Here is a 25,046-nt window from a genome sequence, read left to right as displayed (position 1 = left end):
CAGAAATGGAATTTTAAAATTCTCTGAAACTTGAGGAGGGCAACACTCAGGCTTAAAGAATATAACTAGGAATGGTGGCCAAGCTATGCTGAAGGATGACTCTAGCAAAGATCCCACTCTTTCTGCCACTGACAGATGATGTTGTTTATACCCCGGATACCGGACACTGGATGACAGAAATGCTTCCCTTGAAGATGCCTCCTCCACCACTTTATCCAAACGGATTCTGTGTAGTCCCTGAAGATTCACACTGCTCATCAAATTAAAGTCTTAGTGCATGCATCTAATTGGCAGTACCTGCACCCTAGCTGAAAGGTAGCATGAAAAAGTAAAACCTGACTCTTAACTTGGGGAAATGAGAAGCAATATGGAAAATTCCAAAGCACGTAAGAACTCTGGATGGACAAAAATATGATAGAATTCTCCTTTATAGACAGTATTGGTATTACAGAAAGGTTCAAAATCCAGCTAGGTTACTTATGAACTATGTAAGCTAAAGAAACTTACCTTCTCTGAGCCTTCATTTTTTATCTGGAAAATGATACTGACACCTACTATAACACAAGGCATTGTCTACTATGCTCTGAACCTTCCTAGGTATTCTCAGCTCATCTTCAAATAAACCTCTTTATAAAATATAGTTTCTGTTTATTTGCTGAAAGGACCCCAGAAATGAGCACACCCCAGTGTCCAGGCTTAGGTTTCTAAATGTCATTTCTCTTAAAAATTGTCCAAGACCTTATAGAAAGAGGTCAGAGGCAAGATATAAATGATTCTGGGGTAAATTTTGCTAGAAAATAAAGAGATTCTAACATATTAGTGAGAACATGATAATAGAACACTTGAAGAAACTTCCACTGACCAAATTTTAATTGCAGGGGAGTCATAGGTTATTATTTTCATCAAAAAGAATAATGAATGTAAATAATAACTTATGACTCCTTAGTGTCACATAAACAGAGAAAGAAAGCAAGAAAGCAAGAAAGAAAGAAAGAGAAATATTTAACTCCTTTACTAATTTTGGATAGAATCTTATATCAACTTATTACTCTGCAAATTAGTGACTAATAGGAATAAACCTGCCACAACTTTTTTTTTAGGATTAACAGTCATTGGCCCACAAATGATGAAGAAAAACTCTTACGGAAGAATTGCAGCACTCATACGTTGAGGAACTGAAAATATCACCAGTTTGCAACAGCAATGGGATAATGGATTCAAGTAGGGGACATCAGTAAATGTTAAAACCATTAGGGGTCAAGTTCTTAAGAACAGGATATATGCTTAGTTCCAAGCATTATCCCACACATTCCTTGCTAGTAGCATAGGAAAATACAGTATCTTTTTCACTGGGGAGAGCTGGAGGTCACCACCTTAACTGAGTCTTCAAAACTTGCATCATTCATAAGGAAACAGTCTCACATTATGAGACTTCTGATGATGCAACATGAAGGACAAAGAATGAATAATAAAACATTTTTACCAAAGAAAAAAATTTTATCTGAATCTACTTAACCCTTCCCACCCAAACTTCATTATCAAAAATACAATGGAGAAAGAAACAAATTAAATGACACAAAGAGAAAATAACCAGGCAACTCCAGAATGCAGGACATTTTACAAAATGTCATAAAAAGAGATGTTCGAGTAATGCTCCAAATGAAAGGGATTATAAGGATTATAAACATAAAACAAAATACAATGAGCCACATTGGTTGGATCCTAATTTGGAAAACAAATCTAAAAAAGGCATTTTAGAGGAACATGAAAAAATTAAAAATGAAAAAGCTATAATATATATTAAGGAATTATTTCTAATTATTGTTCTATTAGTATTAGAGATATGTAGAAAATGTCATTATCTGTAGGAAATACATGGTGAAATATTTAGAGAAGAAGTGTTCTAAGGTAAAAAAAGCAAACAAAACAACTACAACAACAACAATCAAAAAACCTTTAAAAGTCATACAAATATAAAAGCAAATATAAAAAATGTTTTTTATTTTACGTTTTATTTTTTAAAAATTCTGGTAGAGTTCCTTAGAGTGTCATGTTAGTTTCAGGTGTACAAAACAGTGACTCAACAATCTTAGACATTGCTCAGTGCTCATTGTGATCATTGTTTTTTGTTTAATCCCCTTCACTCATCTCAGCACCACCCCCCTTCGCTTCCCTCTGGTAACCATCAGTTTGTTCCCTGTAGTTAAGTGCCTGCTTTCTGGTTTGTCTCTTTTTTTCCTAGTCTGTCTGTTTTGTTTTTAAATCCCGCATATGAGTGAAATCATACGGGATTTCTCCTTCTCTGACTGGTTTGTTTCACGGAGCAGTGAACTAACTAGATTCATCCACGTTGTTACGAACGGAAGGCGTCATTTTTTTTAATGTCCGACTAGTAGTCCATTGTATTTAGATACCACATCTTTATCCATTCATCTATCAAGGGAAGCTCGGGCTGCTTCCATAATGTGACTACTGTAAATACTGCTGCAAGAAACACGGGGTGGGGGATGCATATATCTTCTTGCATTCGTGTTTTTGTATTCTTTGGGTAAATACCCAGTAGTGGAGTTGCTGGATCATATGGTAATTCTATTTTTAACTTTTTGAAGAACCTCCATGCCATTCTCCACAGGGGCCATGGCAGTTTGCATTCCCACCAACAATGAACGAGGGTTCCTTTTTTTCCACATCCTTGACAACACTCCTTTCTTATGGTTTTTGTTTGTTTGTTTTAATTTTAGGCATTCTGACAGGTCTGGGGTGATATCTCATCGTGGTTTTGATTTGCATTTCCCTGAGGAAGAATGATGTTGAGCACCTTTTCATGCATCTGTTGGCCATGTGCAGGTCTTCTTTGGAGAAGTGAAATCTGTTCATGTCTTTGGCCCATTTTTAACTGGATTATTTGGGGAGGGAGTTTGTGGCATTGAATTGTATATAATTCCTTATGCATTTTGGACACTGACCCTTTTATGGATAGGTCACTTGCAAATATCCTCTCCCATTCAGTAGGTTGCCTCTCAGTTTTGTTGCTTGTTTCCTTTGTGGTGCAGAAGCTTTCAATTTTGACGTAGGCCCTGTTATGCCTTAATAATGGGTCCGTGATTAAAGGAGCAAGACTGATACAAAGCGAAGGTCGAGCAAAGCTTTATTTCGCGCCAAGCATCAAGAATCTAACCCAACGTTCGGGGCCCACCTCTTACAAGAGGGCGACCCTTCTCTGTTTCACAGACTAGCTTCTAAGGGCAAAGGCCATGTGGTCAGGCCTGGCCACGCACAGGTGGCCAATGAGATTGTAACACACACAGGAAACTCCACAGTGATGCTCAGTGACCACATGAGTTACAATTTACCCTAGTAGACATTTGAACCAGCCTGTTACACCTTGATTGAGACTGGCGCCAAAAAGGCTCCCAAAGGGCGGGGCCCATACTCCTTGGTAACCAGGGAGACAGTATGCATCCCCCCCCCACTGATCCAGGTCTCCACCTGGCCTCACCCACCTTTGTATCTGGGCTTTGTTACCTGAAGCTGGTTTCTGGGACTTGTCTCCAAGTAAATCCCCTGGGGCAAGGAAAGCAGGGACAGTTTCTAAATAGGCCCTTACAGCCCCAATAGTTTGTTTTTGCTCTTGTTTCCCTTGCCTCAGGAGACACATCTAGAAAAATGTACTATGGCCGATGTCAGAGAAATTACTGCCTGTGCTCTCTTCCAGAATTTTTGGGGTTTCAGGTATGACATTTAGGTCTTTGATCCATTTGAGAGTAAGGTATTTAATCCACTGAGATGAGTTTGGAGTATGGTGTAAGAAAGTGGTCCAATTTCATTCTTTTGCATGTAGCTGTCCAGCTTTCCCAGTGCCATTTGTTGAAGAGACTGTCCAAATTTTCCCACTGCATTTTTTTGCCTCCTCTGTTGAAAAATTAATTCACCATAAAACCATGGGTTTATTTCTGGGCTCTCTATTCTGTTGATCTATATGTCTATGTTTGTGCCAGTACCAAACTGTTTTGCTTATTATAATTTTGTAGTCTACCTTGATATCTGAGATTGTGATTCTTCCAGTTTTGTTCCTTTTTACCAAGGTCCTTTAACTAGTCAGGGTCTTTTGTGGCTCTATACACAATTTAGGACTATTTGTTCGAGTTCTGTGAAAGATGCCCTTGGTTATTTTGATGGGGTTTGCATTAAGTCCGCCGACGGCTTTGGGTAGTACAGTGTGGACATTTTAACAGTATTCTTCTAATCCATGAGCAGATCTCTTTCCATTTGTTTGCGTCATCTTCAGTTGATTTCATCAGGGTTTTATAGTTTTCAGAGTGTAGGTCTTCCACCTCGTTGGTTAAGTTTGTTCCTAGGCATTTTATTATTTTATTGTCAATGGGATTGTTTTAATTTCTCTTTCTGCTACTTCCTTATTAGAGTACAGAAATGCAATGGATTTCTCTGTATTGATTTTGTGTCTTGTGACCTTCCCAAACTCATTTGTCAGTTCTAGTAGATTTTTGATGGAGTCTTTCGGGTTTCCTATATAGAGAGTCATGTCATTGGCAAATAGCGACAGTTTCACTTCTTGCTTACCAATTTGGATGTCCTTTATTTCTTTTTCTTGTCTGATTGCTGTGGTGAGGACTTCCAGCACTATACTGAATAAAAGTTGTGAGAGTGGACATCCTTGTCTTGTTCCTGATCTTAGGCAGAAAGCTCTCACTCAGTTTTTCCCACTTAAAGAATCATGTTTGCTGTGGGTTTTCAGATACGGCTTTTATGATGAGGAGGTAGGTTCCCTCTAAACCTACGTTGTTGAGGGTTTTTATCATGAATGGATGTGGTACTTTGTCAAGAATGTTTCTTCTGCATCTAGTGAAATGGTCATGTGGCTTTTACCCTTTCTCATGTTGATGTGATGTATCACATTGATTGATTTGTGATTATTGAACCACCCTTGCATCCCAGGAATACATCCCATCTGATGTGGTGAATGACTTCCTTATTGTATTGTTGGATTTGGTTTGCTCATATTTTGTTGAGTATTTTTGCATCTGTGTTCATCAGAGATATTGGCCTATAGTTCTCCTTTCTTGTAGTGTCCCTGTCTGGTTTTGGTGTCACTGTAATGTTGTCCTCATAGAATGAATTTGGAAGTTTTCCTTCCTCTTGTATTTTTTGGAACAGTTTGAGAAGAATAGGTATTAACTCTTCTTTAAATGTTTGGCAGAATTCACCCAGAACGGGTGGAGAGTGTTGTGCTGTGCTGGTTCCCACAGGCATCCATATGTTTAGTCTGGGAGGCTGGGGAAGTGAATGGTGCCTGCCAGCTCTTTTGTTCTTGGAGAGGTCTCCCAAAGATCCCTGCCCCTCCCACACAGGATCTGAGATTAGAAAATTAATCTCCTTCCCATACAGCCCAGGTGATTGTCAAATTGTCAAACTGCTGTTTGTCTGCCCTATCTTACCAAAGCTGCTTGCTGTGCTGTCTCTTTAAGGGCAGGGACTCAGTTTCCTCCCACCCTCCCAGCTCTCTCAGAGCCCAGGCTGCTGACTTTTAAAGTTCCAGGTGTTAAGCACCACTGATTGTAAGAACTCCTGTAGTCAGGCCCCAGTGGTTTTCAAAGCCAAATGTTATGGAGATTCACCTTGCCAGGGTGAGTCCCCCATATGTGGGGTGCCTGGTGTTGGTGTCTGCTCCTCTTCCCTCTCCACATCTGCAGCCTCCTTCCCTCCTCCAGTGGACAGTCCACACATCTGTTTGGCTCCAGACTGGGTCTCCCCCCTTCCTCTGCCACTCCTCTTTGAGATGGTGTCTTCTCTACCTTCACCTGTTGAGAGTCTCTTCTGCCAGTCTTTGGGTCATTTGGGGGCTTTTACGCTGATGTGTGTGTTTTCTCGTCGTATCTTTGGGACAAGGTGAGCTTAGGATCCTTCTGCTCTGTCATTTCCTCTTCCTTATTGGCCACCTTCAACAAAAGGTAATCATTGAATCCATTGGTTGGTATAGGGAGTGTTCACTGTACCATCATTCTCACTCTATCTTTGACATTTTGACAATATCTATATACAATGGAAGTGAAGTAAATCGTATTTTATTTTTATTTATTTATTTTTTGTGGGTAATAGAGCAAGGTTTATTGACTGATAGTGAAGTGATAGAACTAAGCTCCTCAGGAGGGAGAGAACCCAAGAGGTTTGCCTGGAACTGAGTTAAATTTAAATAATTTGGGGGGGCCTTACTGTATTTGTTCTTATAATTTTTTATTCATGGCATTACTAATGGTTTTTCTTTCTAAGTCATATGTCCTTTTAAAATTACAAAAAGATTTAAGTAAATAAGCCAGCTTAAAAATATTAAGTACATGACATATGTAAGTACATGACATATGTAACAGTAGATTTACTAGTAGACAGAGTAAAGGTCATAAAGGTAGAGGGCAAATGACTGAAGTTTCAGAAATTTTGCCTTATAGAATATTTCTGATGTTTATATAAAGCAGATTAATTTTTATTTACTATGTTCTCAAATTTTATTTTTATTTTATTTTTTTAACTGAATTTTTAGGAGTTTTTATTGTTATGTAATTCACCATACAGTACGTCATTAGTTTTTGATGTAGTGTTCCATGATTCACTGTTTGCATATAACACCCAGTGTTCCTTGCAATACATGCCCTCATTAATACCCATCACCAGCCTCACCCATTCCACCCCCTCACTTCTGAAACCCTCAGTTTGTTTCTAGGAGACCACAGTCTATCATGGTTCATCTCCCCTTCTGATTCCCACCCCTCCTTCATTTTCCCCTTCCTTTTCCTAATATGCTCCATGCTATTCCTTATGTTCCACATATAACTGAAACCATATGATAATGTCTTTTTCTAATTGACTTATTTCACATAGCATAATCCCCTCAAGTTCCATCCATGTTGTTACAAATGGTGTTTATTCATCCTTTCTGATGGTTGAATAATATTCCATTGTATATATGAACCACATCTTTATCCATTCATCTGTTGAACAACATCTCAGCTCCTTCCATAATTTGGCTCTTGTGGACATTGCTGCTATGAACATTGGGGTGCATATGGCCCTTCTTTTCACTCCATCTGTATCTTTGGGGTAAATTCCCAGGAGTACAATTTCTGGGTCATAAGATAACTCTATTTTTAAATTTTTGAGCAACCTCCACACTGTTTTCCAGAGAGGCTGTACCAACTTGCATTCCCACCAACAGTGTAAGAGGTTTCCCCTTTCTCCACATCCCCTCCAACATTGTTGTTTCCTGCCTTGTTAATTTTTGCCGTTCCAACTTATGTAAGGTAGTATCAATCAATGTGGATTTGATTTGAATGTCCCTGATTACTAATGATGTAGAATATTTTTTTCATGTGTCTGTTAGCTATGCATATGTTTTCTTTGGAGTAGTGTCTATTCATATCTTCTGCCCATTTTTTGGCTTGATTGTTTTTTGGGTGTTGAGCTTGAGAAGTTTTTTTTATAGCTCCTGGAGACAAACCCTTTATCTGTAATGTCATTTGCAAACATCTTCTCCCATTCCATGGGTTACCTCTTTATTTTGTTGACTATTTCCTTTGCTGTGCAAAACTTTTTATCCTGATGAATTCCCATAAGTTCATATTCACTTTTGTTTCTTTCGCCCTTGGAGACATGTCTTGAAAGAAGTTGCTGTGGCTGATGTTGAAGAGGTTACTGCCTATGTTCTCTTCTAGGATTTTGATGGATTCCTATCTCCCACTGAGGTCTTTCATCCATTTAGAGTTTATCTTTGTGTATGGTGTAAGAGAATGGTTGAGTTTCATTCTTCTGTATATAGCTGTCCAATTTTTCTAACACCATTTATTGACGAGACTGTCTTTTTTCCATTGGATATTTTTTCTGCTTTGTCAAAGATTATTTGACCATAGAGTTGAGGGTCCATATTTGGGTTTTTTATTTTGTTCCATTGATCTATGTGACTGTTTTTGTGTCAGTACCATGCTGTCTTGGTGACCACAACTTTGTAATATAGTTTGAAATCAGGCAGCGTGATGTCTCCAGCTTTGTTTTTCTTTTTCAACATTTCCTTGGTGGTTTGGGGTATTTTCTGGTTCCATACAAATTTTAGGATTATTTACTCCAGCTCTTTGAAAAATTCCATTGTTATTGAAGAAGACACAAAAAAGATGGAGAAACATTCCATGCTCATGGATTGGAAGAATAAACATTGTAAAATATCTATACTGCCAAGAGCAATCTATAATCTCAAGGCCACCATGATCCTCAAGTTTTATCCCCTTTAGGATAGGAAGATGGTTTGGTATCAAACAGATCTCAGTTCAAAATCCTAGTAGTTCTAACTTTATACTTAATTTCTGCCTCAGTTTTTTGACATGTAAAATGGAGAAAATATCAGCTTACAGAATATGACTTAAAGAAACAATGAATGTAAACTGCTTTCCTGTGTCCAGCATAAGGTAGAGGTTCAGAAAGTTGTAGCCATTATTATTAGAAGGTAGATATTAAGCACTCATTTTATGGATTATAAAGTTCAGAGTCAGAAAAACTATGTCTTGTGTAAGTTAAATATTATACTTTGGGTGCATCATTTCTTGAGCATTGATTTAATATTCCAAAACCACATTTTATCACATCTCTGTTGAGATAGTAACTAGGAAAGTATACACCAGGACTTTGACTCCATTGCTAATTTGGTACTGCATTTTAATACACTGCTGATTGCCTTAGGTAGACAGGCATCAGAGTTGTTGCTATGTATTTTAACTAGATTTTTGAGAGATCCTTTTCAATGTATTCACTTTTGTAACTGCAGAATATAGTTATCACCTAAGTGCTATTGGTGACAAGAGGAACTGAATGAAAGGGTACAAGGATGAAAATTAATATTTGCTACTAAAAAACAAAAGGGAAAGTAACAGCAATTTCTTTCTCTTCTTTCTTTCTTTCTTTCTTTCTTTCTTTCTTTCTTTCTTTCTTTCTTTCCTTCTTTCTTTTCCCCACTCTAGTAGTAGAACCAGAGAAGCACTGGCCTTAAGAGCACTGGTTTAGGAGTTGTGGTGCAGACAGGAGTGAAGAGAATAGATATCAGGACCAGGGACCACAGTAAGAGTACCGTACTCCAAATTATTATTATTTTGCAAGGCACTATGCCGTTCAGCCTCCTTGACCAAGCCAGTTTTGTACACACAACTGAGTTCACCTTCTCTTGATAAATACAGAACTGGCAATTTTGAAGTGTGAAATTATGTCATATTTCTGGCATTTCTAGATTAAGAAATAATCTGCTTTATTTTAAAAATAACTCCTCAGAACAGATTTAAGATCAGACTATGAATCAGTGGGGGAAAAAATAAATTTAGAAGCCTGAAAATCCTGACCTAGTGCATCTGCTATCTTGGGCACTGCTGCATCCTCCTTCCCTACACATGTACTCAATATGGGTCTGTATTTTGTTTACTCAATAATTACATTTTCTTTCTTCTTGCTTCTCTAAGTGATAGCATACCTTATTATGGTATTTAACACCAGGTATATAAAGCGTATTTTCCAGTAAAGGGATTTTTTTGAATCTTTAACATGGAGTTGTGATTGTGTTTGTATCACACACTTCTTGAGCAATTCAATAACTCATGGTATTCTTGTCATGGGGTGGTTATCCAGTTACATGAAAGTATTGGTCATGACAATTCCACATGAAAGTTCAAAAAGATAAAAGTCTGAAAGTCACAAGATGTCATCAGTGTAAGTAGTTACAATTACCTCTGAGGGCAAAAGATTAAATCTATTTTTGCATGAGTTTTTAACCACCATATCTGTACTTTCTAGAATGCCTTTTATATAATTTGTGATCTAATTTCTTGACAAATTAGACATGTAAACAGGAAATGATCCTAACGAAAAACAGTGGTAATGTATTTGTTCAAAACTGCCTGAGACTGTTTAAAATATAAGATGTCTCTCATGAAGAACACATGAGGGTTAGGATTCCCATGAAATGGTTAATCTTAACAAGGAAGCCAAGACATTTCGTAAATATGGGGGTTTCAATGCTAAGAGTGAAGAAAAGTGGCAAGTTGCCAAGGAGAGATGGAACAGGTTCATAGAGATGTTTGTTGCAAGCATCTTGATTTGTGGCAAACTCATTTGCCTCAGGAAGTCACTGATAGTGGGGGAGGGGATTGAGTAGATGCTATAGTTGCATCTAGCACTGATCCAGACAAAACCACAATCAAAACCCAGGGACTGACATTGGATCATTAAAGATCCCAGCCACTTGTACAGTGCACCTAGCTGACACTCAAAATATCTCAAAGAAGGGAGAATCTCAATTTCTCAAGAAAGGAAATAAAGAACTGCAATGTCTGAATGTTTTTATCTAAGCTCAGATTAGAGCAGTAATGGCATTAAAACAGAATAGGTTTAATAATAAATCTTGGCAATATAACTGTGATCTACAGAGTAGTAAATTTTTCAAGTTCATTTGCTCTACCTCCTTTTAAGCAGTATACAAGTGTACTATGTATGCATATACAATGAGGCCATTATATTGTGGCAGGAGTGGAAGAAACAGCTATGGCATGATTAATTGTAGAACAGAATTACTTGACAGCAGAGCTGTCAAATATCAAAACACTTGCCAGGATTTTAAATTGAACAAGTTGAGGAATGTATATTGTTGTTGCTATAAGAGAAATCAACCCACAATTTGAGTAAAAATTAACTCTTTATAGTGTCTTCTTCCTTATCTGTACAGCATCAGAAAAATGCCTACATGTAGACAGGCATTCAAGATTGATGACATAAATAAATAAAGGAGTAGCATTTGTAAGGCCCTTTGAAATTTGCTAAGAGCTTTCATGTACATTATTTTGTTTAATCTTCATAACAACACGATGAGATTGATTGGGTAGGCCTTTCAGTGAAGCCTACTCTGGGCCAGGTTTTATGCTAGACACTTAAGATAAGAAGATAGATGAGATCTCTTTAGCCAAGAAATTAACAAATAAGGAAACTGAGTCTCAGAGACAGAGATGGTCTAGTAAGTTCTCACTCTAACCCCCCAAATCTATATCTTTGGGCTCAAAATCTGATGTTTTTATTCTCTTATCTTGTGCCACTAAACAAAATGGGGCCAAATTAGTCAAGAGAAACACATTTTTGTTGAAAGCTGGCTTCCAAAGCACTCTAAATGTCATACAGTGAAACCAGCTTAACAGAAAACTCAATTCAAAGATCACTTGCCTATTAAAGCAAGGTTTTAGACCACTAACTTTATTTCCTTTAGGAGCAGTGCTGAATAAACATGCATTAAAACAGAGTGAACTGTTCAGCTTTGACATGTAAAGAGTTTAGAAGACATCACTCCTAGCCTCACAATAAGAAAAAAAAGAAACTGAATCAAATGAAAAAAAAAAAAAAAAAGATTTTTCTGAAAACATTCAGAGAACTACGGTTGCAGGGCAAAAAAAAACTCTCCTGAAACTTGGAGAGACAGGTATATCCAGAAACAGTCACATCTGCTTACCTGGAGCTGAAGCCTCTGGTATCATAAATTGATAGAAACACTTCTGACTGGTCCACACCAGTCAGGCTTAAAAACTTCTGGAAGCCCAGTCTTAGGGTGGGAGGGAGCCACACATTCATGGGTTTTACCTCCAGGAATCCTAACAGGTTCTGCCTATGAAGATTAAAGAACAACCCCTTTATGTCTTTGGCAAGGGGAAGGTAAACATAATTAATTTGAAATACACTTAGGAGAAAAGTAACTATATGTCATATTGATAGTATTTATCCCTGATATGCTGTGATGAGAGTAGCACTTCCCCTTTGTGCTTTTCTTCCCCAAAACCCACACCCCTGTTGAATCATGAGAAAAACACTACACAGACCCCAGCTGATGGATATCTACAAACTCCTGATGAGTACTCCTCAAAACTGTCAAAGGCATTGAAACAAAGCCCGAGACAAAAGGAGTCTAAGGAGTCTAAGGTCAAAAGGAGTCTAAGGAATCATGATGTCTCAATGTAATGAAGTATCTTGGATAGGATCCTAGAACAGAAAAATATATTAGGTAAATGTTAAGGATATCTGAATAAACTATGAAGTACAGTTAATAATAATGTATCAGTATTGTTGATATATTTTAACAAAAATACTAACAATAAAAGAAGTTAAATGTAAAGTAAATGGGAATTTTGGGGGTAGCTATCTTTGCAACTTTTCTGATAATCAAAAACTATTTTTAAAACACTAAGGAATGATATAAACAAACGGAATAAACTGAGTCTTGAAATAACTTCTTAAGTTCCTTGAGAAATAGCTATATTAGGAAGCAGAGTTGGCTATGAGTCTAATATAGTCTTGAAAGGTATCCTGACTTCCATTTTGTATAAGACATCTGAGGAGCTGTGAAAGAGAAAGTGGACCCCACTTAGTCAACGAGATTGATGAATCCCATGTTCATCTCCTGGAGTGACAGATTTTAAGGTAAATGATTTTGTTAACTATATTTTTCACAAAAGAACCAAGTTCTCCCTACTTAGAGAGTGCAAACACTGAAAGGAACCTCAGATGCTCTAAAGTTCAGTTCTTTCCCTTTACAACCAAGGAAATTGAAAAAGAGGAGGGAAAAGCATTCATACTGGATCCAAGATGAGAGCTCTGTTTCCTTTTGTCACTGATACTTAATATGAAAAATATAAGAGATAGAGTGAGAATGATGGTACAGTGAACACTCCCTATACCAACCAATGGATTCAATGATTACCTTTTGTTGAAGGTGGCCAATAAGGAAGAGGAAATGACAGAGCAGAAGGATCCTAAGCTCACCTTGTCCCAAAGATACGACGAGAAAACACACACATCAGCGTAAAAGCCCCCAAATGACCCAAAGACTGGCAGAAGAGACTCTCAACAGGTGAAGGTAGAGAAGACACCATCTCAAAGAGGAGTGGCAGAGGAAGGGGGGAGACCCAGTCTGGAGCCAAACAGATGTGTGGACTGTCCACTGGAGGAGGGAAGGAGGCTGCAGATGTGGAGAGGGAAGAGGAGCAGACACCAACACCAGGCACCCCACATATGGGGGACTCACCCTGGCAAGGTGAATCTCCATAACATTTGGCTTTGAAAACCACTGGGGCCTGACTACAGGAGTTCTTACAATCAGTGGTGCTTAACACCTGGAACTTTAAAAGTCAGCAGCCTGGGCTCTGAGAGAGCTGGGAGGGTGGGAGGAAACTGAGTCCCTGCCCTTAAAGAGACAGCACAGCAAGCAGCTTTGGTAAGATAGGGCAGACAAACAGCAGTTTGACAATTTGACAATCACCTGGGCTGTATGGGAAGGAGATTAATTTTCTAATCTCAGATCCTGTGTGGGAGGGGCAGGGATCTTTGGGAGACCTCTCCAAGAACAAAAGAGCTGGCAGGCACCATTCACTTCCCCAGCCTCCCAGACTAAACATATGGATGCCTGTGGGAACCAGCACAGCACAACACTCTCCACCCGTTCTGGGTGAATTCTGCCAAACGTTTAAAGAAGAGTTAATACCTATTCTTCTCAAACTGTTCCAAAAAATACAAGAGGAAGGAAAACTTCCAAATTCATTCTATGAGGACAACATTACAGTGACACCAAAACCAGACAGGGACACTACAAGAAAGGAGAACTATAGGCCAATATCTCTGATGAACACAGATGCAAAAATACTCAACAAAATATGAGCAAACCAAATCCAACAATACAATAAGGAAGTCATTCACCACATCAGATGGGATGTATTCCTGGGATGCAAGGGTGGTTCAATAATCACAAATCAATCAATGTGATACATCACATCAACATGAGAAAGGGTAAAAGCCACATGACCATTTCACTAGATGCAGAAGAAACATTCTTGACAAAGTACCACATCCATTCATGATAAAAACCCTCAACAACGTAGGTTTAGAGGGAACCTACCTCCTCATCATAAAAGCCGTATCTGAAAACCCACAGCAAACATGATTCTTTAAGTGGGAAAAACTGAGTGAGAGCTTTCTGCCTAAGATCAGGAACAAGACAAGGATGTCCACTCTCACAACTTTTATTCAGTATAGTGCTGGAAGTCCTCACCACAGCAATCAGACAAGAAAAAGAAATAAAGGACATCCAAATTGGTAAGCAAGAAGTGAAACTGTCGCTATTTGCCAATGACATGACTCTCTATATAGGAAACCCGAAAGACTCCATCAAAAATCTACTAGAACTGACAAATGAGTTTGGGAAGGTCACAAGACACAAAATCAATACAGAGAAATCCATTGCATTTCTGTACTCTAATAAGGAAGTAGCAGAAAGAGAAATTAAAACAATCCCATTGACAATAAAATAATAAAATGCCTAGGAACAAACTTAACCAACGAGGTGGAAGACCTACACTCTGAAAACTATAAAACCCTGATGAAATCAACTGAAGATGACGCAAACAAATGGAAAGAGATCTGCTCATGGATTAGAAGAATACTGTTAAAATGTCCACACTGTACTACCCAAAGCCGTCGGCGGACTTAATGCAAACCCCATCAAAATAACCAAGGGCATCTTTCACAGAACTCGAACAAATAGTCCTAAATTGTGTATAGAGCCACAAAAGACCCTGACTAGTTAAAGGACCTTGGTAAAAAGGAACAAAACTGGAAGAATCACAATCTCAGATATCAAGGTAGACTACAAAATTATAATAAGCAAAACAGTTTGGTACTGGCACAAACATAGACATATAGATCAACAGAATAGAGAGCCCAGAAATAAACCCATGGTTTTATGGTGAATTAATTTTTCAACAGAGGAGGCAAAAAAATGCAGTGGGAAAATTTGGACAGTCTCTTCAACAAATGGCACTGGGAAAGCTGGACAGCTACATGCAAAAGAATGAAATTGGACCACTTTCTTACACCATACTCCAAACTCATCTCAGTGGATTAAATACCTTACTCTCAAATGGATCAAAGACCTAAATGTCATACCTGAAACCCCAAAAATTCTGGAAGAGAGCACAGGCAGTAATTTCTCTGACATCGGCCATAGTACATTTTTCTAGATGTGTCTCCTGAGGCAAGGGAAACAAGAGCAAAAACAAACTATTGGGGCTGTAAGGGCCTATTTAGAAACTGTCCCTGCTTTCCTTGCCCCAGGGGATTTACTTGGAGACAAGTCCCAGAAACCAGCTTCAGGTAACAAAGCCCAGATACAAAGGTGGGTGAGGCCAGGTGGAGACCTGGATCAGTGGGGGGGGGATGCATACTGTCTCCCTGGTTACCAAGGAGTATGGGCCCCGCCCTTTGGGAGCCTTTTTGGCGCCAGTCTCAATCAAGGTGTAACAGGCTGGTTCAAATGTCTACTAGGGTAAATTGTAACTCATGTGGTCACTGAGCATCACTGTGGAGTTTCCTGTGTGTGTTACAATCTCATTGGCCACCTGTGCGTGGCCAGGCCTGACCACATGGCCTTTGCCCTTAGAAGCTAGTCTGTGAAACAGAGAAGGGTCGCCCTCTTGTAAGAGGTGGGCCCCGAACGTTGGGTTAGATTCTTGATGCTTGGCGCGAAATAAAGCTTTGCTCGACCTTCGCTTTGTATCAGTCTTGCTCCTTTAATCACGGACCCATTATTAAGGCATAACAGGGCCTACGTCAAAATTGAAAGCTTCTGCACCACAAAGGAAACAAGCAACAAAACTGAGAGGCAACCTACTGAATGGGAGAGGATATTTGCAAGTGACCTATCCATAAAAGGGTCAGTGTCCAAAATGCATAAGGAATTATATACAATTCAATGCCACAAACTCCCTCCCCAAATAATCCAGTTAAAAATGGGCCAAAGACATGAACAGATTTCACTTCTCCAAAGAAGACCTGCACATGGCCAACAGATGCATGAAAAGGTGCTCAACATCATTCTTCCTCAGGGAAATGCAAATCAAAACCACGATGAGATATCACCCCAGACCTGTCAGAATGCCTAAAATTAAAACAAACAAACAAAAACCATAAGAAAGGAGTGTTGTCAAGGATGTGGAAAAAAAGGAACCCTCGTTCATTGTTGGTGGGAATGCAAACTGCCATGGCCCCTGTGGAGAATGGCATGGAGGTTCTTCAAAAAGTTAAAAATAGAATTACCATATGATCCAGCAACTCCACTACTGGGTATTTACCCAAAGAATACAAAAACACGAATGCAAGAAGATATATGCATCCCCCACCCCGTGTTTCTTGCAGCAGTATTTACAGTAGTCACATTATGGAAGCAGCCCGAGCTTCCCTTGATAGATGAATGGATAAAGATGTGGTATCTAAATACAATGGACTACTAGTCGGACATTAAAAAAAATGACGCCTTCCGTTCGTAACAACGTGGATGAATCTAGTTAGTTCACTGCTCCGTGAAACAAACCAGTCAGAGAAGGAGAAATCCCGTATGATTTCACTCATATGCGGGATTTAAAAACAAAACAGACTAGGAAAAAAAGAGACAAACCAGAAAGCAGGCACTTAACTACAGGGAACAAACTGATGGTTACCAGAGGGAAGCGAAGGGGGGTGGTGCTGAGATGAGTGAAGGGGATTAAACAAAAAACAATGATCACAATGAGCACTGAACAATGTCTAAGATTGTTGAGTCACTGTTTTGTACACCTGAAACTAACATACCTCTATATGTTAACGACACTGGAATGAAAAAGAAAAAACAAAAAATCTTAAAGCCATTTTGTATTCTTCTTCCACATTTTAAAAAGAATGCCAAATAAATAGCATTGATTGTAATGAGATCTCTTCACTGTGATACCCTCCAGGGTGGATAGTGCCAAATGGCAGATTTTGCTTGCTATGGTTGTTTTGCTATAATAGTTATCCTTTCTGTCCCAGAGATTTCTGTGAGCAATCTGATAATTCTTAATTAATCCCTTCTGCTTAAACCAGATATAGTGCATTCCATTTTTTGTAAGAATTTTGCAGATATAAATGAGTAGCATATCCCACATATTTGTATAGAACTTTATCTTCGTCATACTCTAAAATGCCAGAAAAACTTATTATTCCTTGAGACCAGGTATTACTGGATAATTTTCTCAATTGGATGGAATGGGTATGATCCATGAAATCATTTAAAAGTTATTTCTTTTTTAAAAAAAAAATTATTTATTTGTTTGAGAGAGAGAGCTTGAGTGGGGGCTAGGGAGAGGGAGAAGCAGAGGGAGTAGCATAGTCTCCAATAAACAGGGAGTCTGAACCTGTACTCCATCCCAGGACCCTGAGATCATGCCCTGAGCCAAAGGCAGATGCTTAACTGACTGAGCCACCCAGGTGCCCCAATAATTTTTTCGCAATATCATTTGTGCACTGCTAATAGAACTTTAACTGTCAGTGTAGTAGCAAGAAAGTGAAATAGAAAGTAAATAGGGAAAATACTTTGTTAAAAAAGCAATTCTTTTATGTAGTCCTAATCAAAATCTTGAGTAGTCGAGGGAGAAAGGTAAATTTCTATATACAAAATTATTTGTCTATTAGAAATTCCATGGAAAAATTACAAGGAAAAGGTGAGATTATAACTACACAATCTGTAGGACTATGGGAGAAGGGACACAAATGTGAAAAGAAAGTAGCTAATGTCCAACACCTTAATGTACCTAGATTGACTTTCACATTAATATATTCAAGGTAAGTTCAAATAAGACAGACTAAAAAATCTTATACTCCTACATGGTATCTTTTAGGTAGAGAAACTTAAGGAATAGGGAAAAGAATCTTTTCTCTTATAATTATCAGTGACACTAGGGCCCATTTTCTTCCAAATACTTAAAACTTTGAAGGTATTAACAGATCTAAATGATCTATTTTTCGCTCCATTAAGACTTCTGGGTTGTTCTTTTTTCTAAGCAATAACCCTTTTGAAAAACTTCCACAAAATAAAACCCCTATAGCTAAAAAATTGTAAAGTCGATGGGAGGAGGAGCAAGATGACAGAAGAATAGGAAACCTAAATATCATCAGGTGTTCAGCTAGATAGTTATCAAACCATTCTGAACACCTACAGACTCAACAGGAGATCGAAGAGAAGAAGAGCAGAAATTCTAGCAGCAGAAAAGTGACCACCTTCTGGAAGTTATGATGTGCAGAGAAGTGAGTCTGAGGTGATAGACAGAGAGATAGACCACAGGGGGAGGGGCGGGTTCCCGGCAAGCAGCAGAGCAGCAGAGCACAAAATGGGAATTTTTAGAAGTCTGCTGCACTGAGGGACATCAATTCAGAGGCTAAGCTGGGGATGGAGCCCACACAGAGACAGTGTGGTCTCAGGATCCATGGGGTCACAGAAAGACCAGGGGTGTCTGAGTGTGGCAGAGCTCCCAAGTATTGGAGTGGGGAAGCTGGCTGCAGAGACAGAGCCAAGGAGTGGCCTCTCCCCTCAGTGTTACCTCAAATCATGGTCTGAAGCATAGTCAGGCCACTGCTCTTCAAGCAGTGACCCCACAAGTGGCAGATCCTGGGAGACTCACCTTCCTCCTCTGGGAGGAGTGGCATGGGATCACACTGCAGAAATCAGCTGGGTTTGGAAACTCCAAACAAGGCCATGCACCAGAGATAGAAATGCTTGGTCACCACCTGGCTGAGCTCGGCCAGGGAGATGGGAGGGATTGACTGCTTTTATCTGAGGGCACACTGAGAAGTGGAGCCCTGAGTTCTCAGCTCTGACCAAACCAGGGATTGGGAGGCCAATATCTTCATTCTCCTCCTCCAAAGCTGTACAGGTAGCATTTAGGAAATAAAAGATACAGAGAACTAACCCAAGCAGATTACTTAGCCTGGCCCCTGGCAAGGGCAGTGCAAGTCCACCTTCAGCAAAGACATTTGAGAATCACATAACAGGCCCGTCCCCTGGAAGATGAACAGGAACATCAGCCAAGACCAAGTTCACTGATCAATCATCAGTGAGAACTGTGGCACTCCAGAAATATGGGAATGCAACACATAGAATTCATGGCTTTTTCCCCATGATTCTTTAGTCTTTCAAAGTTAAATGTTTTTAATTTCATTTTTTATTCTGATTTTTAAAATTTTTCCTCTTTCTTATTTTAACCTTTTTAAACTACTTTACCTTATCAAACCCTTTTTAAAAAAATCTTTTTAAATTTTCACTGTTGTAGTCATATTCTGTCCCTTCATTGTATTTAACTTTGTATTTTATTTTTTGTATAAATACAGGTTTTTCTTTTTTTAAAAAAATTTTGGGATACAATTTCTTCTAAACAGATGAAAATATACCCTAAGTCTAGCAAATAGCTTTGTTCTAGTTTCCAGCTGGATCACATATCACATTCCTTCCTTTTTTTTTTTTTTAAATTTTCTCAACCAGCTTCTTATCTGATCAATTCCTTTCTTAGAATCTTTTAAAATTTTCATCATTACAGTCATATTCCATCCCTTCATCACGTTTACCCTTATTTTTGTATATATATTTTTTTCTTTCTTTAAAATTTTGGGAGGCAGTTTCTTCTAATAGACTAAAACACACTCAGAATGAAGTGTATGACTCTGTTCTATTTACCAGTCTAATGTGTGTGTGTGTGTGTGTGTATAGATATATAGATATAGATATAGATATAGATATAGATATAGATATATTTCCCCCTCTATTCTTCTCTCCCCAGTTTCAGATCTCTTCTAATTCAGTTGGTGTATATTTTTCTGGGTTCATGGCTACCCTTTTAGTATTTTGTTCTCTCACTCATCTATGCTTATCTGGATAAAATGACAAGATGGAAAAACTCACCTCAAAAAAAAGAACAAGAGGCAATACCAATGGCTAGGGACCTAAGAAATACAGACATTGGTATTATGTCAGAATTAAAGTTCAGAATGATGATTATCAAGGTGCTAGCTGGGCTGGAAAAATGCATGGAGAACTAGAGAATCCCTTTGTGGAGAAATAAAATCCCTTTCTGTAGAAATAAAAGAACTAAAAATCTAAGCAAGTTGAAATTTTAAAAAAGCTATTAATGAGGTGCAATAAAAATATGGAAGTTCTTACTGCTAGGATAAATGAGGCAGAAAACAGAATTAGTGATATAGAAGACCAAATGATGGAGAATAAAGAAGCTGAGAAAAAAAGAGATAAACAACTACTGGACCACAAGGGGAGAATTTGAGAGATAAGTGATACCATAAGACAAAACAATTTTAGAATAATTGGGATCCCAGAAGAGGAAGAAAGAAAGAGAGGGACAGAAGGTATATTGGAGCAAATTATAGCAGAGAATTTCCCTAATTTGGCAAAGGGATCAAGCATCAAAATCCAGAAGGCACAGAGAACCCCCTCAAAATCAACAAAAATATGTCCACACCCCATCATCCAATAGTAAAACTTACAAGTTTCAGTGACAAAGAAAATCCTGAAAGCAGCTCAGGACAAGAGGTCTGTAATATAGAATGGCAGAAATATCAGATTGGCAGCATACCTATCCACAGAGACCTGGCAGGCCAGAAAGGACTGGTATGATATATTCAGAGCATTAAATGAAAAAATATGCAGCCAAGAATATGATATCCAGCTAGGCTGTCATTGAAAATACAAGGAGAGATAAAAAGCTTCCAGGAAAAACAAAAACTAAAAGAATTTGCAAACACCAAACCAGCCCTACAGGAAATGTTGAAAGGGGTCATCTGAGCAAAGAGAGAGCCTAAAAGTAAGAAACCAGAAAGGAATAGAGACAATATACAGTAACAGTCACCTTCCAGTCAATACAATGGCACTAAATTCATATCTTTCAATAGTTACTCTGAATGTAAATGGGATAAATGCCCCAATCAAAAGACAGAGTATCAGAATGGATTAAAAAAAATCAATATGAAATCTACAAAAAACTCATTTTAGACCCAAAGACACCTCCAGATTTAAAGTGAGGGGGTGGAAAACAATTTACCATGCTAATGGACATCAAAAGAAAGCTGGGGTGGCAATCCTTATATCAGATAAATTAGATTTTAAGCCAAGACTATAATAAGAGATGAGGAAGAATACTATATTATACTTAAAGGGGCTGTCCAACAAGATCTAACAATTTTAAATACCTATGCTCCTAACATGGGAACAGTCAATGATATAAATCAATTAATAACAAAATCAAAGAAACACGTCAACAATAATACAATAATAGTAAGGGACTTTAATACCCCGTCACTGAAATGGACAGATCATTTAAGCAAAAGATCAATAAGGAAATAAAGGCTTTAAATGACACACTGGATCAGGGGGACATCTGATATATTCAGAACATTCCATCCCAAAGCAACAGAATACACATTCTTCTCTAGTGCACATGGAACATTCTCCAGAATAGATCACATCTTGGGTCACAAATCAGGTCTCAACTGGCACAAAAGACTGAGATCATTCCCTGCATATTTTCAGATCACAGTGCTTTGAAACTAGAACTCAATCACAAGAGGAAAGCTGGAAAGAACTCAAATACATGGAGGCTAAAGAGCATCCCACTAAAGAATAAATGGGTCAACCAGGAAATTAAAGATGAATTTTAAAAAGTTCATGGAAACAAATGAAAATGAAAATACAACTGTTCAAAATCTTCGGAATGCAGAAAACGTGGGCCTGAGAGGAAAGTATATAGCAATACAAGCCTTTCTCAAGAAACAAGAAAGGTCTCATGTACACAACTTAACCCTACACCTAAAGGAGCTGGAGAAAGAACAGCAAAGAAAGCCTAAACCCAAGAGAAGAATAAAAATAATAAAGATCAGAGCAGAAATCAATGAACTAGAAACCAAAAGAACAGTAGAACAGATCAATGAAACCAGGAGCTGGTTCTTTGAGAGAATTAATAAGATTGATAAACTCCTTGCCAAAGTTATCAAAAAGAAAAGAGGAAAGACCCACATTAATAAAATCATTAACAAAAGAGGAGTGATCACAACCAACACCAAAGAAACATAAACAATAATAAGAACACATTATAAGCAAATATACACCAGTAAATTTGACCATCTGGAAGAAATGGATGCACTCCTGGAGACATATAAACTACCAAAACTGAACCAGGAAGAAACAGAAAACCTGAACAGACCCATAACCAGTAAGGAGATTGAAGCAGTCATTAAAAATCTCCCAACAAATCTCCCAGGGCCAGACCACTTCCCAGGAGAATTCTACCAAACATTTAAAGAGGAATTAATACCTATTCTGCTGAAACTGTTCCCAAAAATAGAAATGGAAGGAAAACTTCCAAACTCATTTTGTGAGGCCAGCATTACCTTGATCCCAAAACCAGACAAAGACCCAATGAAAAAGGAGAATTACAGACCAATATCCTTGATGAACACAGATGTGAAAATTCTCACCAAAATACTAGCCAGTAGGATCCAACAGTACACTAAAAGGATTATACACCACAGCCAAGTGGGATTTATTCTTGGGCTGCAAGGTTAGTTCAACATCTGCAAATCAATCAATGTGATACAATACATTAATAAAAGAAAGAACAAGAATCATATGATATTCTCAATAGATGCTGAAAAAGCATTTGACAAAGTACAGCATCCCTTCTTGATCAAAACACTTCAAAGTGTAGAGATAGAGGGTACATACCTCAATATCATCAAAGCCTCCTATGAAAAACACACAATGGATATCATTCTCAATGGAGAAAAACTGAGAGCTTTTCCACTAAGTTTAGGAACATGGCAGGGCTGTCCACTACCACCACTGCTATTCAAAATAGTACTAGAAGTTCTAGCCTCAGCAATCAGACAACAAAAAGAAATAAAAGGCATCCAAATCAACAAAGAAGTCAAACTCTCACTCCTTGCAGATGATATGATACTTTATGTGGAAAACCCAAAAGACTCCACTCCAAAACTGCTAAAACTCATAGAAGAATTCAGTAAAGTGTTAGGATATAAAATCAATGCACAGAAATCAGTTGCATTTCTGTACACCAACAGCAACAAGAAGAAAGAGAAATTAAGGAGCAGATCCCATTTACAATTGCACCTAAACCCATAAGATACCTAGTAATAAACCTGACAAAAGAGGCAAAGAATCTGTACTCAGAAAACTATAAGGTACTCATGAAAGAAATTGAGGAAGAAACAAAGAAATGGAAAAACTTCCATACTCATGGATTGGAAGAACAAATATTGTGAAAATGTCTATGATACCTAAATCAAACTACACATTTAATGCAATCCCTACTAAAATACCATTAATTTTTTTCAAAGAAATGGAACAAATAACCCTAAAATTTATATGGAACCAGAAAAGACCCCAAATAGCCAGAGGAATGTTGAAAAAGAAAACCAAAGTGCACAACATCACAATTCCAGACTATTACAAAGCTGTCATCATCAAGACAGTATGGTATTGACAGAAACAGACACATAGATTAATGGAACAGAATAGAGAACCGAGAAATGGACTCTCAACTGTATGGTCAACTTGTCTTGTCAACTAGTCTTTGAAAAAGCAAGAAAGAATGTCCAATGGAAAACAGACAGTCTCTTCAACAAATGGTATTGGGAAAATTGGACAGCCACATGCAGAAGAATGAAACTGAACCATTTCCTTACACTACATACAAAAATAGACTAAAAAATGGATGAAAGACCTCAATGTGAGACAGTAATCCTTCAAAATCCTTGAAGAGAACACAGGCCCCAACTTTTTTGATCTCAACCACAGCAATTTCTTCCTAGAAACATCACCAAAGGCAAGGGAAGCAAGGGCTAAAATGAACTATAAGGACTTCATCAAGATCAAAACTTTTGCACAGCAAAGGAAACAGTCAACAAAAGTGAAAGACAACGACAGAATGGAGAAGATGTTTGCAAATGACATATCAGATAAATGACTAGTATCCAAAATCTACAAAGAACTTATCAAACTCAACACCCAAAAACCAAATGATCCAATCAAGAAATGGGCAGAAGACATGAACAGACATTCCTTCCAAGAAGATACCCAAATGGCCAATAGACACATGAAAAAGTGCTCAACATCACTCAGCATCAGGGAAGTACAAATCAAAACCACAGTGAGATACCACCTCATACCAGTCAGGTATGGCTAAAATTAACAAGTCAGGAAACAACGGATGGTGGCGAGGATGCAGAGAAAGGGGAACCCTCATACACTATTGGTGGGAATGCAAGCTGGTGCAGCCACTCTGGAAAACAGTATGAAGTTTCCTCAAAAAGTGGAAAAAAGAGCAACCTTATGACCCAGCAACCACAATTCTGGGTATTTACTTTAAAGATACAAATGTAGTGATCCAAAGGGGCACGTGCACCCAAATGTTTATAGCAGCAGTGTCCACAATAGCCAAACTAGATGTCCATCAACAGATGAATGGATAAAGATGTGAGATATATATATATATATATATATATATATATATATATTCCATCAAAAAACCAAAATCTTAACATTTGCAATGACATGACTGAACTAGAGAGTATTATGCTAAGTGAAATAAGTCAGTCAGAGAAAGACAATTATAACATGATCTCTCTGATATGAGGAATTTGAGAGGCAGATCAGGGTATTATGGGGGGTAGGGAGGGAAAAAAACTAAACAAGTTGTGACTAGGGAGGGAGACAAATCATAAGAGACTCTTAACCTCAGGAAACAAAGTGAGGGTTGCTGGGGGGCAGGGCAGGTGGGAAGAGAAAGGGTGGTTGGATAATGGACACCACCACTGGTGTGTGGTGGGTATATACTATGGTACGTGCTATGGTGACTGCTGTGAATTGTGTAAGACTGATGACTCACAGATCCATATCCCTGAAACAAATAATGAATTATATGTTAATTTAAAGAAAAGTCATAAAGTCATCTCAAGTGTAGCTCAACTTCTATAAGCTGAAAGATCAACTTTGGAACCAAAAATTCTCATCTCCTTCTCCCTGACAAAAACTCTCCCCAAAAAATCAATACTCTATTAGGTAGGAATACTGAAGAATTAATCTAATGCCCTGTCTACTACAAATGGAT

Source organism: Mustela lutreola, chromosome 3 (assembly GCF_030435805.1).
Source record: "Mustela lutreola isolate mMusLut2 chromosome 3, mMusLut2.pri, whole genome shotgun sequence".
NCBI classification, from domain to species: Eukaryota; Metazoa; Chordata; class Mammalia; order Carnivora; family Mustelidae; genus Mustela; species Mustela lutreola.
The sequence above is the reverse complement of the archived record's forward strand: the minus strand, read 5'-3'. Positions refer to the sequence as shown.